The 12221-nt window shown below is 40.9% G+C and overlaps 1 non-coding gene across 1 annotated transcript; it reads right to left on the bottom strand.

Annotated features, from left to right (window-relative positions):
* Nucleotides 1-6808: 6808 nt before the first annotated feature.
* LOC138224387 (U6 spliceosomal RNA) lies at nt 6809-6911 on the bottom strand. Its single transcript, XR_011182868.1, has one exon. It is a non-coding gene; the product is annotated as a U6 spliceosomal RNA (small nuclear RNA).
* Between the last annotated feature and the right edge of the window lie 5310 nt (nt 6912-12221).

Consider the following 12221-nt stretch of genomic DNA (forward strand, 5'->3'; position numbering starts at 1 on the left):
TCTTGTGCGCTGTGCTGTGATGTATTGGCTCAGATGTTTTGTTTGCTGTAATGCGCCAGTCATGAGGCACAATGTTATTGAGGCACAAATTCATCCTGAAGACTCAAAGAAAAGTTCCAAATAAGAAAAATATCTGAATTAGTTCATTAGTGGCTTACGGACTAGTCCTTCTTTGGGGAATCTTGAGTGTTGAGCCTCCCTAGCACTGATGTATTTTCTTCCACACACCTAAGATTCTTTCCCTAAAAAGTGACTCCTGCAGTATATTCAATAATCTTAAACTTAGTTTCCAATTGTGTCCTAAGGCTCTCTCTTCATTAATATGCTTGAAGTTTTCTATTAAATTCAGAATAGAGCTGCTTAATGTCACGCATAGTACCACTACGGCGAGCCAAGATTTAGATTGGCAAAATGACAAAGAATTCGCTCAGATACTGTTTTTCCTTGTTCCTTCATGGCCTGCTCAGACAATAAAGGGACCTATTGCACGAGGACTGTCAGTGAATGAGCCAAATTTAAGGAAATATGAAGAAAGTCAGTCTGAAAGTCAGGCTTATTAAGCCTGCAGTATCTGTAGTATGTGGTTTCATTTCTGCTCTGTGGAATACTTTGAGATTGACTATATATGAAGGAAAGAATATAGGTGTTAACTGAAGCCAGGTCATATTTCCTTAGGACTGGCATTTCAAGCTCTGGACCTCAGGGTTTCTTGGCCTCTTGAAATAATCTAAAGCTTAAGGCAAAGTTTAAGATGATCCAGTTAGACATTAATTGGATTGATTTAACCTTACTGCCAGATGTGGAAATGTTTAGAACTGAGGGAGAGACAGAAAACTTGCCAGGCTTGAGGGCTTAGTTCTGTATGGAGCCAGGCAACGTCCGCTGATAAAGCAGACTGCCCTGCTCTCCTATGAGACTGGGGTACAGTCTTCTTCTCTCAGTCTCCATCACTCATCATTATTTAGGGTACCACCACTGAGAAGATGAGTAATTCAGGTCTCCTTAACACAGGTTGAAAATGGAATTGAAATCTACGTTTGGTCCTAAATTTCAAACAGTAAAGAGTAAAGCAATGATAAGAAATAACCACTAAATGGCCGCAGTTTCCAAAGCTCCATTGTCTTGTCCTACAGTTCACTGCAGCCTTCACATGATTGACATGCATCAAGTAAATTGCCTTAATGACTGGCGGAGATTTGAATTCCTTTCATTGAAATCACACTAATGCACCCCTTCATCAGCCTCCTGCAGGACCTAATGAGAGAATTACTGTGGGAAATATTGCAAAACTGGATTTAAGGTTTTCTGTTCCCTTCTTTTGATCTTTGGTGCTGTGCCGTGCAGGGTGGGAACCAGTGCCGATGTTCATTGAAGGGTTAAGAGGCTGCATGAACCCATGACATTTATGACCCTTGAGACTGGCAGACAGGCACCCCCTGGTACCACTGACATTTTACTAACCTTCAGCACACAACAGAAAAAAAAACTCAGCGAGGGGGTGCTGAACACAGAATGAAAAAGCCAAAGTTATAGACAGCAGATGTGAGAGAAGAAAGGCACCCAGTTGAGATTCTTCCACATAATTCACATTTTTTCCATAAAACTGTTTTAATGTGCCTTCTAATTTTGCACTTGTATGATAATTGTTAATTTTGTCGTCGCTCTTTCTTTACTTGCAATGTTCCACTAAAAATGTTTTCAATGTGGATTTACCCTGAGACATCTGGAGGGGTTTGGAAGTGCAGAATAACTGCAAAAGAATCACTGAATCAATTACTGAGCCCTGGATAGCACAGCGTAAAGTCAAAGGGGGTTCCCATGAATATAGTCTGCAGTCTGCAAACACAGTATTGATCACAAGTGGCCAATGACTGAGGTTTTCAAACTGTTAAAAGGGAAAAGGTAAGGCTGTTAGATGTTGGAAGTTTAGCCAGCACAATCAGAGGATGAGCATGATGAGCTTTGTATGGCACCAGCCTTAATGCACCCCACTACACTGAAAATGTTTTATGCGGAGGAAAAAAGCCTGAACGCCTACTCAAATCCAAATATTTATTGCTTTCTCTTTTTTTAGTATGGTGTCCTGCTTGTTTTTTTTTAACAAAGAGAGAACTTCATTTTGGGAGGCCGAACAAGTGGAAATCCAACCATGTGAGATCCATACTTTAAGATAGGTGGGGTAAGATTTTCTTAAACAAGCTCCACAATGCACTGCTACCCTTCATGTGTGTAGGCATGAATTGACATGTTGCAGAGTGCCCTGTGGTGCTTTGTGCATATTTTGCTGGCTTCAAACTCATTCGGAAAAGCATCAGATCGGTTGCACTAGTTTTTGTCTCCTGGTCCACATTAAACTGCATGACAAGAACACCTTTCTGGTTCCATGTAGAACTGTCATCACCACCTTCTTGACAGTTGGACACGACTTGAATGTTTTTGGAATGAACGTCTCTTTAATCGGAGGACTTCTATAACTGAGTTAGGTGAAGGAAGATGTGCAAGGGAATTGCATTTCTAAAATAAAGCAGTTTCCCCACCTGTGAAAAGGATCTGGCAAATTTAATTTACTTACCGGATTAACTTGTATAGATCACAAAAAGAAAAGTGTCTTATTTTAAAAAGAAGAGGAACTAATTGTTTTGTATCCCTTCAAGATGTGGAAGTGATGCTAGATGATTATTTTAAGTCAGTGGAGCAGACCGTTTCTTAGTCTGGTATAACAGTGTAGGTTTACAACCTAATTACGTCTATCACTAACGAGCAGCAGACTTTTCATTTTGCACAAGAAAAAGTTTATTTCTCTAATTCAAACAGCATGGCTCTTTTTATTTTATTTAACAAACATGCCAATAAACACCAGATAAAAAAAGGTTCCATTAACTGGCTTAAGTTAAAACAACATATTCATTTTTGTTTTGTTCACAACTGTTCACAACTTAAACAAAGATACATCATATTTTCCATTGTACTTCATAAGTGAAAAAGTATTTCATGTAAAAAGAAATTAGCAGTGGTTTGAAAGAGAAGTTAACAGTATTTTTCAATTTGATTTTTTTTTATGTTTCGATCAGAGACAGCGGACTGGTGTGGTTGATTAGCGCTGCTGCCTCATATCTCCTGGGTGCAGCCTGGGTACCTCCTGTATGAAGTTTATATGTTTTACCTGTGTGCTATATTGGAGAAGTTAGAAAAGATGTTCTGGGGTACAATTTGATAGATTTTTAGTGGTTCAAACATCTGAAACAGCTTTTTAGTGGCTTTTTAGGGGATTTATTAGGTGACATGAATTCATCTGCCATAGTTTCATACATTCTGTCTCCCTTCGGGATGCATGTGCACACATTGGAGAAATGCCCAGCTACACTGAGTCTTTGGAAGGGGGCAGTGCAGATTCTTTAAGAACTTCTAAGTCTATAGACTGTTCCTACCCCTGTTAAATGATCATTCCAATCACAAGCTGTCACAGCTGCATCGTACATTTCTATCAAGACTTGAAGCCAGCTAAATAGTCCATATTGCAGTCATGGTGTCAACCTCATTAACATCTGGCACCAAATCGGACATCGGACAAGTTACCCTTGACATCAATGACTAGCCTTATTAAGGCCGAAAATACTTCACCTTATCAGCAGCAAATAGAAATTTGAAGACGTTTTTCTTTCACTTTCTGCACAGAGAAATGTATCTTCTATGTCTAAGCACTGCAACGTCCCTACATTTAAATTACAGTACTTATTTAAGAATTGTATTATTATTATTATTATTATTATTAACTACTACTACTGCTTATCAGATTCTAAGCAATCTTCTATAAAGGTAATTTTTAAATTACCTTTCCTTATCATGATTCCTCTGTAACACGGTTCCTCTTGAGTGCTCGTATTACCTGCATAAGATGACACCACATTGAGGTCAAGTGTGCAATGAGTGGAAAACGCTGGTAAGAATATGCCAAAAACAACGTATACAATTTAAAACCTTTTTCACCCACTTCCCACCTTCAGATCTGCTACAAAGAGAGGTCTGGGAATATGGATGCTTGACATGGATTTTCCAAGGCTCTGATGAAAAAAAAGACCTTCAACAACCACGTCTTGAGTCACGTTGCACTGGCAAGCCTGTATCTCACACAGCACGCGATGGCAAGAAGCACTGACCTTATGTAGCCCCTGACTGCCTCTTACTTCTGGAAAGCAGAGTTTCCTTTTAATTTAACAATTTTGATAACCGAGTCAATACCACATGTTGAGACCCTTCGCATGCGATTGCTCACACTGATCGGGTTTCAGTATTCCCAAATAATTTACAGAATGAGAGAGGTGGATGGTGTGAGAGAGAGAGAATGAGAGTCTGCTTTCAGGCAGCTAAGAATGTACATGGAAAAAAGGGTCATGACTCTGTGCACAAATATGTTATAAATGTAATATACTGTACAGTTTGGCACAGCACATTCCTTCGATTGCCAAGACAGAGATGTATTTCACTCAGAACAAAAATAAAGGCAAAGAAAACAAAAAGATATTTAATGATGGCCTCAAGCTAGAGAGTTCAGGGAGATCTAAGTCACCAGGCCTGGGAGGAGAGAAGGTTCTGACTTGCTGTCAAAAGCTGAGTGATCTTCTCGGTTGTTTTGCTTTGTCTTTTGTAGCATTTGCACTAAATACAGAAACCACACGAACGCAACTCATAATTACACTTAAAAGTCATGCAATTAAACCCCTTTTTTAAAGTATTTGTGTAATTGCATGACCTAAGTCACATACTTACAAAATAAGAATTTCTAAAAAAAGAAATTATTCTACTAAAAGAAAATACATTTTTAAAAAGATGAACAGTCAAGAATAAAATCCTCAAACATGTTATTGTAAATCCCATTTTATATATTAAGCTACTACTAGTATTAACTTTTCCTATGTTCTTAAGCGTCTGTCAGCTGCTGCATAAAATCTACTGTATCCGTGGTCGACAGCTGCTGGTGGCTGGTTACTGTGTGTTTTGAAACGGCATGTTTTCACCTCACCAGGCGCTCTTGCCACTGGTCTAGCAACATGCCAGCAAAGGGGTTGCAAATTAAAAGAGTCTGCAAAAACAGGAGACGGCTGAAAAGTCCAAGAGAACCGTCATACCTAAAGGCAGGTTGTACACAAGCTGCAAGCAGGGGCTCCAGCATAAGACGTTTCTTCATTTTGACAACACCTGACTCAGTCTTCCAATACATTTAAAAACCCGTGCAGGAGGCCACTGAGTGACAGCACACTTTTAATCCCCCACACTTCGGTGAGGTGAGGTGGCTCTGTGGCTAAGGATCTGCGCCTGTGGCAGAGGAATCCTACTCCGTTGAGCCCCTGAGCAACTGAACCCAAACTGCTCCAGGGGCGCTGTATAAATGGCTGACCCTGAGCTCTGACCCCAAGCTTCTCTCTCCCCGCCTGTGTGTCTCATGGAGAGCAAGTTGGGGTATGTGAAAAGACAAATTCCTAATGCAAGAAATTGTACATGGCCAATAAAGTGATCTTATTTCAGATGTAAAGAAAATCTGTTCTTTTATTTTAAGGCTCTACAAAATAAAACAGGTTTTTAGACTTTTTTATTTTGTAATATACAGGGTTTTTCAATGGAAATCTGCTGTTTTCTGTCCTCTGCTGTCGGGGGGCTTCCAAAGCTTTTTGTTTGGGAGAAGAATTTGCTCTTAAATGACTTAAATGACTGAAATTATAAAAAAATACCAGCTTGACTGGTAGATACCAGTGGCATTTTTGTTATCTCAAATGGGCTCTGGTTTGATAGAGAAAAAAATTGAGCAAATTTTGAACTGTAGCACAACTTTGACAGTGGTCTTGTCTATTTCGTTTGGTCTGAGAAGTGTTCAATTTGCTGATTGACTGACACACTACGTCACCGACACACTGCTCAAAGGAATCACAGCAATCTAAAGTCACTGTGTTTCACCATTCAATGATAGTTCTTCACGGAGGTTCGGCCAGTCTCCTCCAGCTGCTTTAAATTGCAATCGTTGCCAACTTTCATTATATAGCTCTTGCACACACCACATGTTTTCTCATTCATTCCACCACCCCATCTCCACTTTTGTATTTCCCCCTTGGAAAATGTTTCTCTCTTGAGAGACGATTGAGCTTCTTTGGCCACAGGAAAGGAGGCTACCCCTTAACCAAGCAGGTTAAGCCAAAACTTATTATACCTATAACTCAAACATTCGCAAAGCATTTGATTCATGGACGGTGTTATTCCTCATTAAATTAAATTTGCCAGTCTTAAAAATACAGGTGAATTCATTAAGTCAAATGCCGATGTAAGGTATCCATTACATTTCTATATTTCCATATTTCCAAACTGATTAGCTGTCACCTCTGGTCCAATAGTGGAAAGATGAAGGGGATTTGTTTGCCACAAATGCACAAATAAACATCAGAAACCAATTAATCTCCATCCCTTAGGAGTCACTTTCTGTTTTCCCCTCATCTAACTGCTTGTTCATCTCCAGCAGTGGGTGGAAATATTCTTGTGTCTGAAAGGTAGGGCAGACGGAGCCCAGCCCTGGTCGGGCAGAGTACTCAGACTTGCCTGGCCAAGTCCTGCAACAGAGAGAGACTGCTGCCAAGGGCATGGCTGAAAATCCCTTCCCACACTGACAGAAAGGAACAGGAGTTTAGCATTTCCCGAGATGGACTTCGCGATCATGCTCACCTTCCATCCTCACTGAAACTCTTGCTGTGATTAAAACAATTACACTGGTCTGAGGATATTATAGATAGATAAGACTTTATTGATCCCAAAGGGAAATTGCTGAAAAAAAATGGACCGCTTCACGAATTTGCGTGTCATCCTTGCACAGGGGCCATGCTAATCTTCTCTCTATCGTTCCAATTTTAGCATATGTGCTGCCGAAGCACATACATACAGTACATACATTCCCCAGCACAAAGCACGTGCTGATGTATCTGTTTCTCGTACCTTGATCTTCTAAAGGGATCACTTAAATATTCACATTATATATGCATAAAAGTCTGTGAGAAAAATGGACTGTTCCTCCTTTTAGAAGACGGGCAGGCACTCGTCTAGCATGTGTGATGAAAAGAACACTCAAAATTAAAAACCACTCATGTGTTTCATCTCAGTCTTACTCCACACATTCAGCCTGGAGTAAAGAACAAGATGTTTTTAAACGGCTGCTCATGATGGATAAAGCAAAAGCAACTGTTGAAATGATTAAGACTTTCTCTTTGTTCTTAACAGAAACATGCCACTCCTGCTATTGATATACCTCCTACCTCCCTGTTGCATCTGGAATAATCCCAGAGAACTGGGATTCCAGCATTATTATCAGGTGAGTACTGAAATGGTCAAATAAAAGGTGAAAAGTCCCAAACAAATGCAGAGCATTTCTATTAAAACCAATAGCTAAAGACATATCTGGAAGATTAATCCAGTCTTGATTTTAGTTTATTTTTACAGCAGTGCAATTCTCTTGCAGAAGAACAAAAGGAATTATCCTAAACAAAACAATTTATTGTATTATGGAAGGAAAGATCAATTTTTTTCAATTAAGTAGGGGTAGCTGTGCATTATACAAAGGCAGTTACAACAATGTGAAAACTCAACACACACTTCCTTTAGTAAGAGAAAACAGAGCAGAAAGACCTGAAGCAAGAGAAAGTCTCAGCCTCTGCTGAAATGGAAAAGATGGCCTTAGGATCAGTTTTTTCAGAAATGGGTGGCTTTTCATATGTGGGCATATGGTAGAGAACTAACCATCTTTTTTATCTTAAAATTTGAGTTACGTTATGTTTAGAGATAAACTATGGCATTGTTCTCCACTTACACACATTATAAACATTCCAGATATTAATTAATATTCCTAGATGAATTACTGATGCTGGCAGGGTTGTCTTCCTCCAGCAAAGTCCCGCAAAGCACTGAGTCTCTGAGACCCAAATCCACACCAGGTGAAGATAATAGTACAATGATATAAGTATTTCTACAGTACGATCTGAGTGTTTTTGATTTGAAATAGTTGTTCTGTCAATTCTGTGAATGCCTTTGTTGGATTCTTCAATGACATCTCTCCAGTTATAATTCAGATGTTTGTTCGAACCCTCATTAATGCACTGTGGTGAAAGTTTATTGGGATAGAATACTGAAAGTTTATTTGGTTGTTACCCACCGAGAGGAAATGGCCACCTGACTGTAAGGCTGCCAGAACTCCACTAGAGATCAAAGGACCCCTGACTTCTTCAGTGACGTGGGAGTTTTTGGGTGATCAGGTCGGTTCGGATATGGGTGAGGTAGGTTTTACTGATCGCGGGTTTGACTGTCGAGACAGGAGCCGATCCACAAGGAGTGACCTGAAGTTGGCTGAGGTTAGTCTGATGTGGATGTGGCCCAGACACCAGAGCAGCAGATGGGAGTGATGAGCTGGCTGCTGTTCATCAGGGCCAACTCCAAGTCAGATGAACCACAGACAATGGTGAGGAATGGTGTGGACCAGCCAACGCATGGTGTGTGTAGACCATCATGCTACTTTTATTGTAGGGATTTAATAAGATTGAGTGTGTGTCTGATGCTGATCACTGACTGTATACTCTGAAGGTTAAGGACTCTACCAGGTGCAGAGTTCTCACTTACATCATTTCTCTCAGCTATTTATTTGTTTTAATAGACAAAGCCTTCCTGCCTTATACAATACATCCCCTTTCAGGAGAACACGTTATGGGCTGAAAACCCAAGACGCCTCTCAAAAAGGCAGGAATGCCCACATCCCAGCCAACAAAGACAGGATGAGTCCCCCCAGAATACAATTGCATGTCCTCAACAGCTGGCTGAAATTTTGCCGTGTTAAAAAGACACGCCAGAGCCTTTGCACGTGAAATGCATTAGTGATAAGGGCTGAATTCATTATACAAGGAACACTGATCTCTTACACTAAGGCCAGTTGACTGTACGCGCTCTCTAACATGTTTAACCTCATCGCAGACAAACCGTAAACATGAAAAAAGCAATTCACTGTATCAATCCAAGCACACCAAACTTCATTTCAGCCCAAGTACTTATTAAATAAATGAAAGACTGGCACAGGTCTAACGATTGTGGGATCTGGATTAGGAAAATCGTTACAATGTGCTTGGTTATTTTGTTACCATTCTGATATTTTTATTGAAACCAAGATAAAAACATCATCTAAAACCAGATTTATGACCTAAAATGACAATTGCGATTTCCTTGCATTTTTAATTTTTCTCAAATCAACTAGTGTATGACACCTGCTCGCAGAGCTTCAGGTATTGAAACCTTCACAGTGCTGTTATCTGCAAAAACATGGCAAGCCTGTATCGTACTGTAGCGCTACTGCTTTCCTTCTAGACTTTGTGCTGTGCTTATCTCTCCAAACCCACTTGTTGGGTTTGGTTTTTATCAGTTTATGTTTCTCTCACGCACGACCGGGCTGCTCATCAGCAATCTGCCTGGCAAGTGTTTTCATCTACTGTTGAAAGGCTGGATCCTGTCCATGCTGTGACATCACAGTATTCTGCTCTCTCCCAGGACTGGGGAGGGCAGGAGCAGCAGAACATCAAAGAGAAAGTGACTGAGCCAATGTTAGAATCGAGTCAGAACTAAACTACATACAACATGGCACTGGTACAATTGTCGTTTTTTCACGAATACTGGCAAAACTGCTAACAAATGTTTCGAAAAATGCGTGACAATATACAAACAGCACATGTGCAAAAGTGAAATGTGAGGAAAACAATATTAGCCCTACGCCTCTGTCCTCTTCTCAGTCTTGTTCTTGGAGGGCCAGTGTGTCCGTGGGGTTTCAGTTCAGCTTGTTCATCAGCTCTTAACAAGCTAAACCAGCTGGTTACTATCTGAACTAGAGCAGTATAAGAACTAGAGCTTCTCTCAGCTCTTTAGGTTAGACATCGGAGCTCCAGGACCAGGTCCATTCAATGTGATTGGTTCTAGGCTTTCCATTAAAGAGACAGCTTGAGATCTCGCAAAGGACTGGATGTTTAGACCATGAGGCTTTGTGGGCTTTGTCAGAACAGATGCACTGCCAGAGCCCTGCTTGTTTTATGTCTGTTTTAGAAACCAATGCACTGACAAAGTGTCAGGAGTCTCTATGAAAGAGGGAAAAGAAAAGCTGCATTACTGCAGTCTTGGCATAGCCAGAGACTATCACAAGCTAAGTCATCCAGGACTGTAGTATATGCATGGAAGCTACACTATGTACATGAACCCGCTCCATGGGGTCATGTCACTGCTTGCACACCAATGTTTTCAGCTAGATCGATCCTGAATATGGGGAAATCGCTGTGGAGTGTTCGCAGAATGAACCTTGCTCTTCAGAGAATGTGTCTGCCACACAAATTACACAGAGGCAATTAGCTTTGATGATTGCAACAGGCACACCTCAAGATCATTTAATTAAATGACAATACTCTATCTGGGTTTGGCCTAGTGCCACTGCTCTCAGTTTATTTTAAAACCACAGCGTTCTTCTGTTGGTGTTTATTTTGGGAAGGAATGTAGAAACTCTGATGTCCCCCCCAAGCTCTCTATATCTCTGTGGTGGCATGCTATTTTTCAGCCTGGGAAAAAGCATATCTCTGCTCAGTCGTATCTGAAGTGGATGGAAGGACAGCATGGACATTCGGTGCCAGTAGCTGGCTTTGGGAATGACCCACACAAAATGGCTTGTGATGCTGTCGCCCATCTCCTAGGTCCTGAAATCAGTTTTGGGCTGGGGTGCCCTCTGTGTTGAGTTTTTGGTGTAGGTGTTCTCAAGGTGCTCTGGTCTCCTTTCACATTCCATAGGTATGCTGCCTCCCCATCCCCTGTATGAGTCTGGGTGCCCTGTGATGGACTGGCATCCTGCCCAGGGTGCGATCCTGTCTTGTCTGACCTGCCCAAAGTCACTAATGATCTTCTAATAGCTTCCGATTCTGGTTATCTTTCTATCATCAGTCTTCTTGATCTCAGTGCTGCTTTCGTCACTGTTAACCATGATATCTTACTTTCTCATCCTGACACTGGCCTTAAATGGTTCACGTCTTACTTCACCGATCATTGTCACTTTGTCTTTCTTGCCGGATTTAGCTCTGAAACTGGACAGCTTTTAAGATCACATGGCCTCAGCTATCACTTCCATACTGCTGATACTCAAATCTACTTCCATACCAAACCTGACACTGATGCGGCTATCTCCTCTCTCTAATTGCATCTCTGACATATCCTAGAGTCCTTGCACTGGCTTACTGTCAGGTTTCATATTGACTACAAAATCCTCATCCTCACCTCTAAGGCTGTGCACGGCTACCTCTCGGAGCTCCTATCTTTCCTGCTCCCCACCTCGCAACATTCACTCTTCTAATTCTGGTCTCCTATCCGTCCCCCAAGCCCATATACACTCTATGGGTTACAGGGCCTTCTCCTGTTATGCCTCAAAACTCTGGGACTCCATTCCTAAGGATATCAGAGAGTCACCTTACCTAAACTCTTTCAAATCTAAACTCAAAACATTCTTCTTTAACTGGTTCTGTTCTTCATCCCTTTGCTCCTATCGTATTCAGTACCCCAATCAACTGTTTCCTCTCATTGTGTTTCTTCATTGCGCATATCTTATGTATTTTTTCCTTGTTGTTGCCGTTCTGTAAAGCACATTGAGAAGCCAACTTTAAAGGGAAAAAAATAAAGTTTATTATTATTATGTCTTGTGATGGACTGGTAGTCCTGTCTTGTGATGGAGAGACTCTGGTCCAGTTTGTTCTTCTACCTAGGGTTCTTCAATGTCTTGTTTATAACAGCATTTGTCTTTAGTGTACATTTGTATTCTAACTATAGCTCAATGAAAACCCGCAGACACATCAGCTCTCCAGAATCAGGACTGGACTTGGTTCAGGCACGCTAAAGTACAACTGAGACAATGATATACTAAACTCAACCCTTTCTGAGGTGAGTAAGGATGACAACGGCAATGTCTTAGAACTGAAGTAAATTACATGTAAAATAAAGCAGAATAAAGCATGTGTAGATTACATTTGATTGCTGCAGGATTATACCTCGGTTTACCATGGGTAACAGTTGTGCGATTCTTGATGGAATAACACAATGTTTATTCCTGTAATTCTCCACCTGAGCCAGAAGGCCAAGAAGCCCCTCAGGAAATGGACAAGGCTGCGATCACTTGACTAAACTCTCACTGA

The sequence above is a fragment of the Lepisosteus oculatus genome, chromosome 20, assembly GCF_040954835.1.
Source record: "Lepisosteus oculatus isolate fLepOcu1 chromosome 20, fLepOcu1.hap2, whole genome shotgun sequence".
Lineage (NCBI taxonomy): Eukaryota > Metazoa > Chordata > Actinopteri > Semionotiformes > Lepisosteidae > Lepisosteus > Lepisosteus oculatus.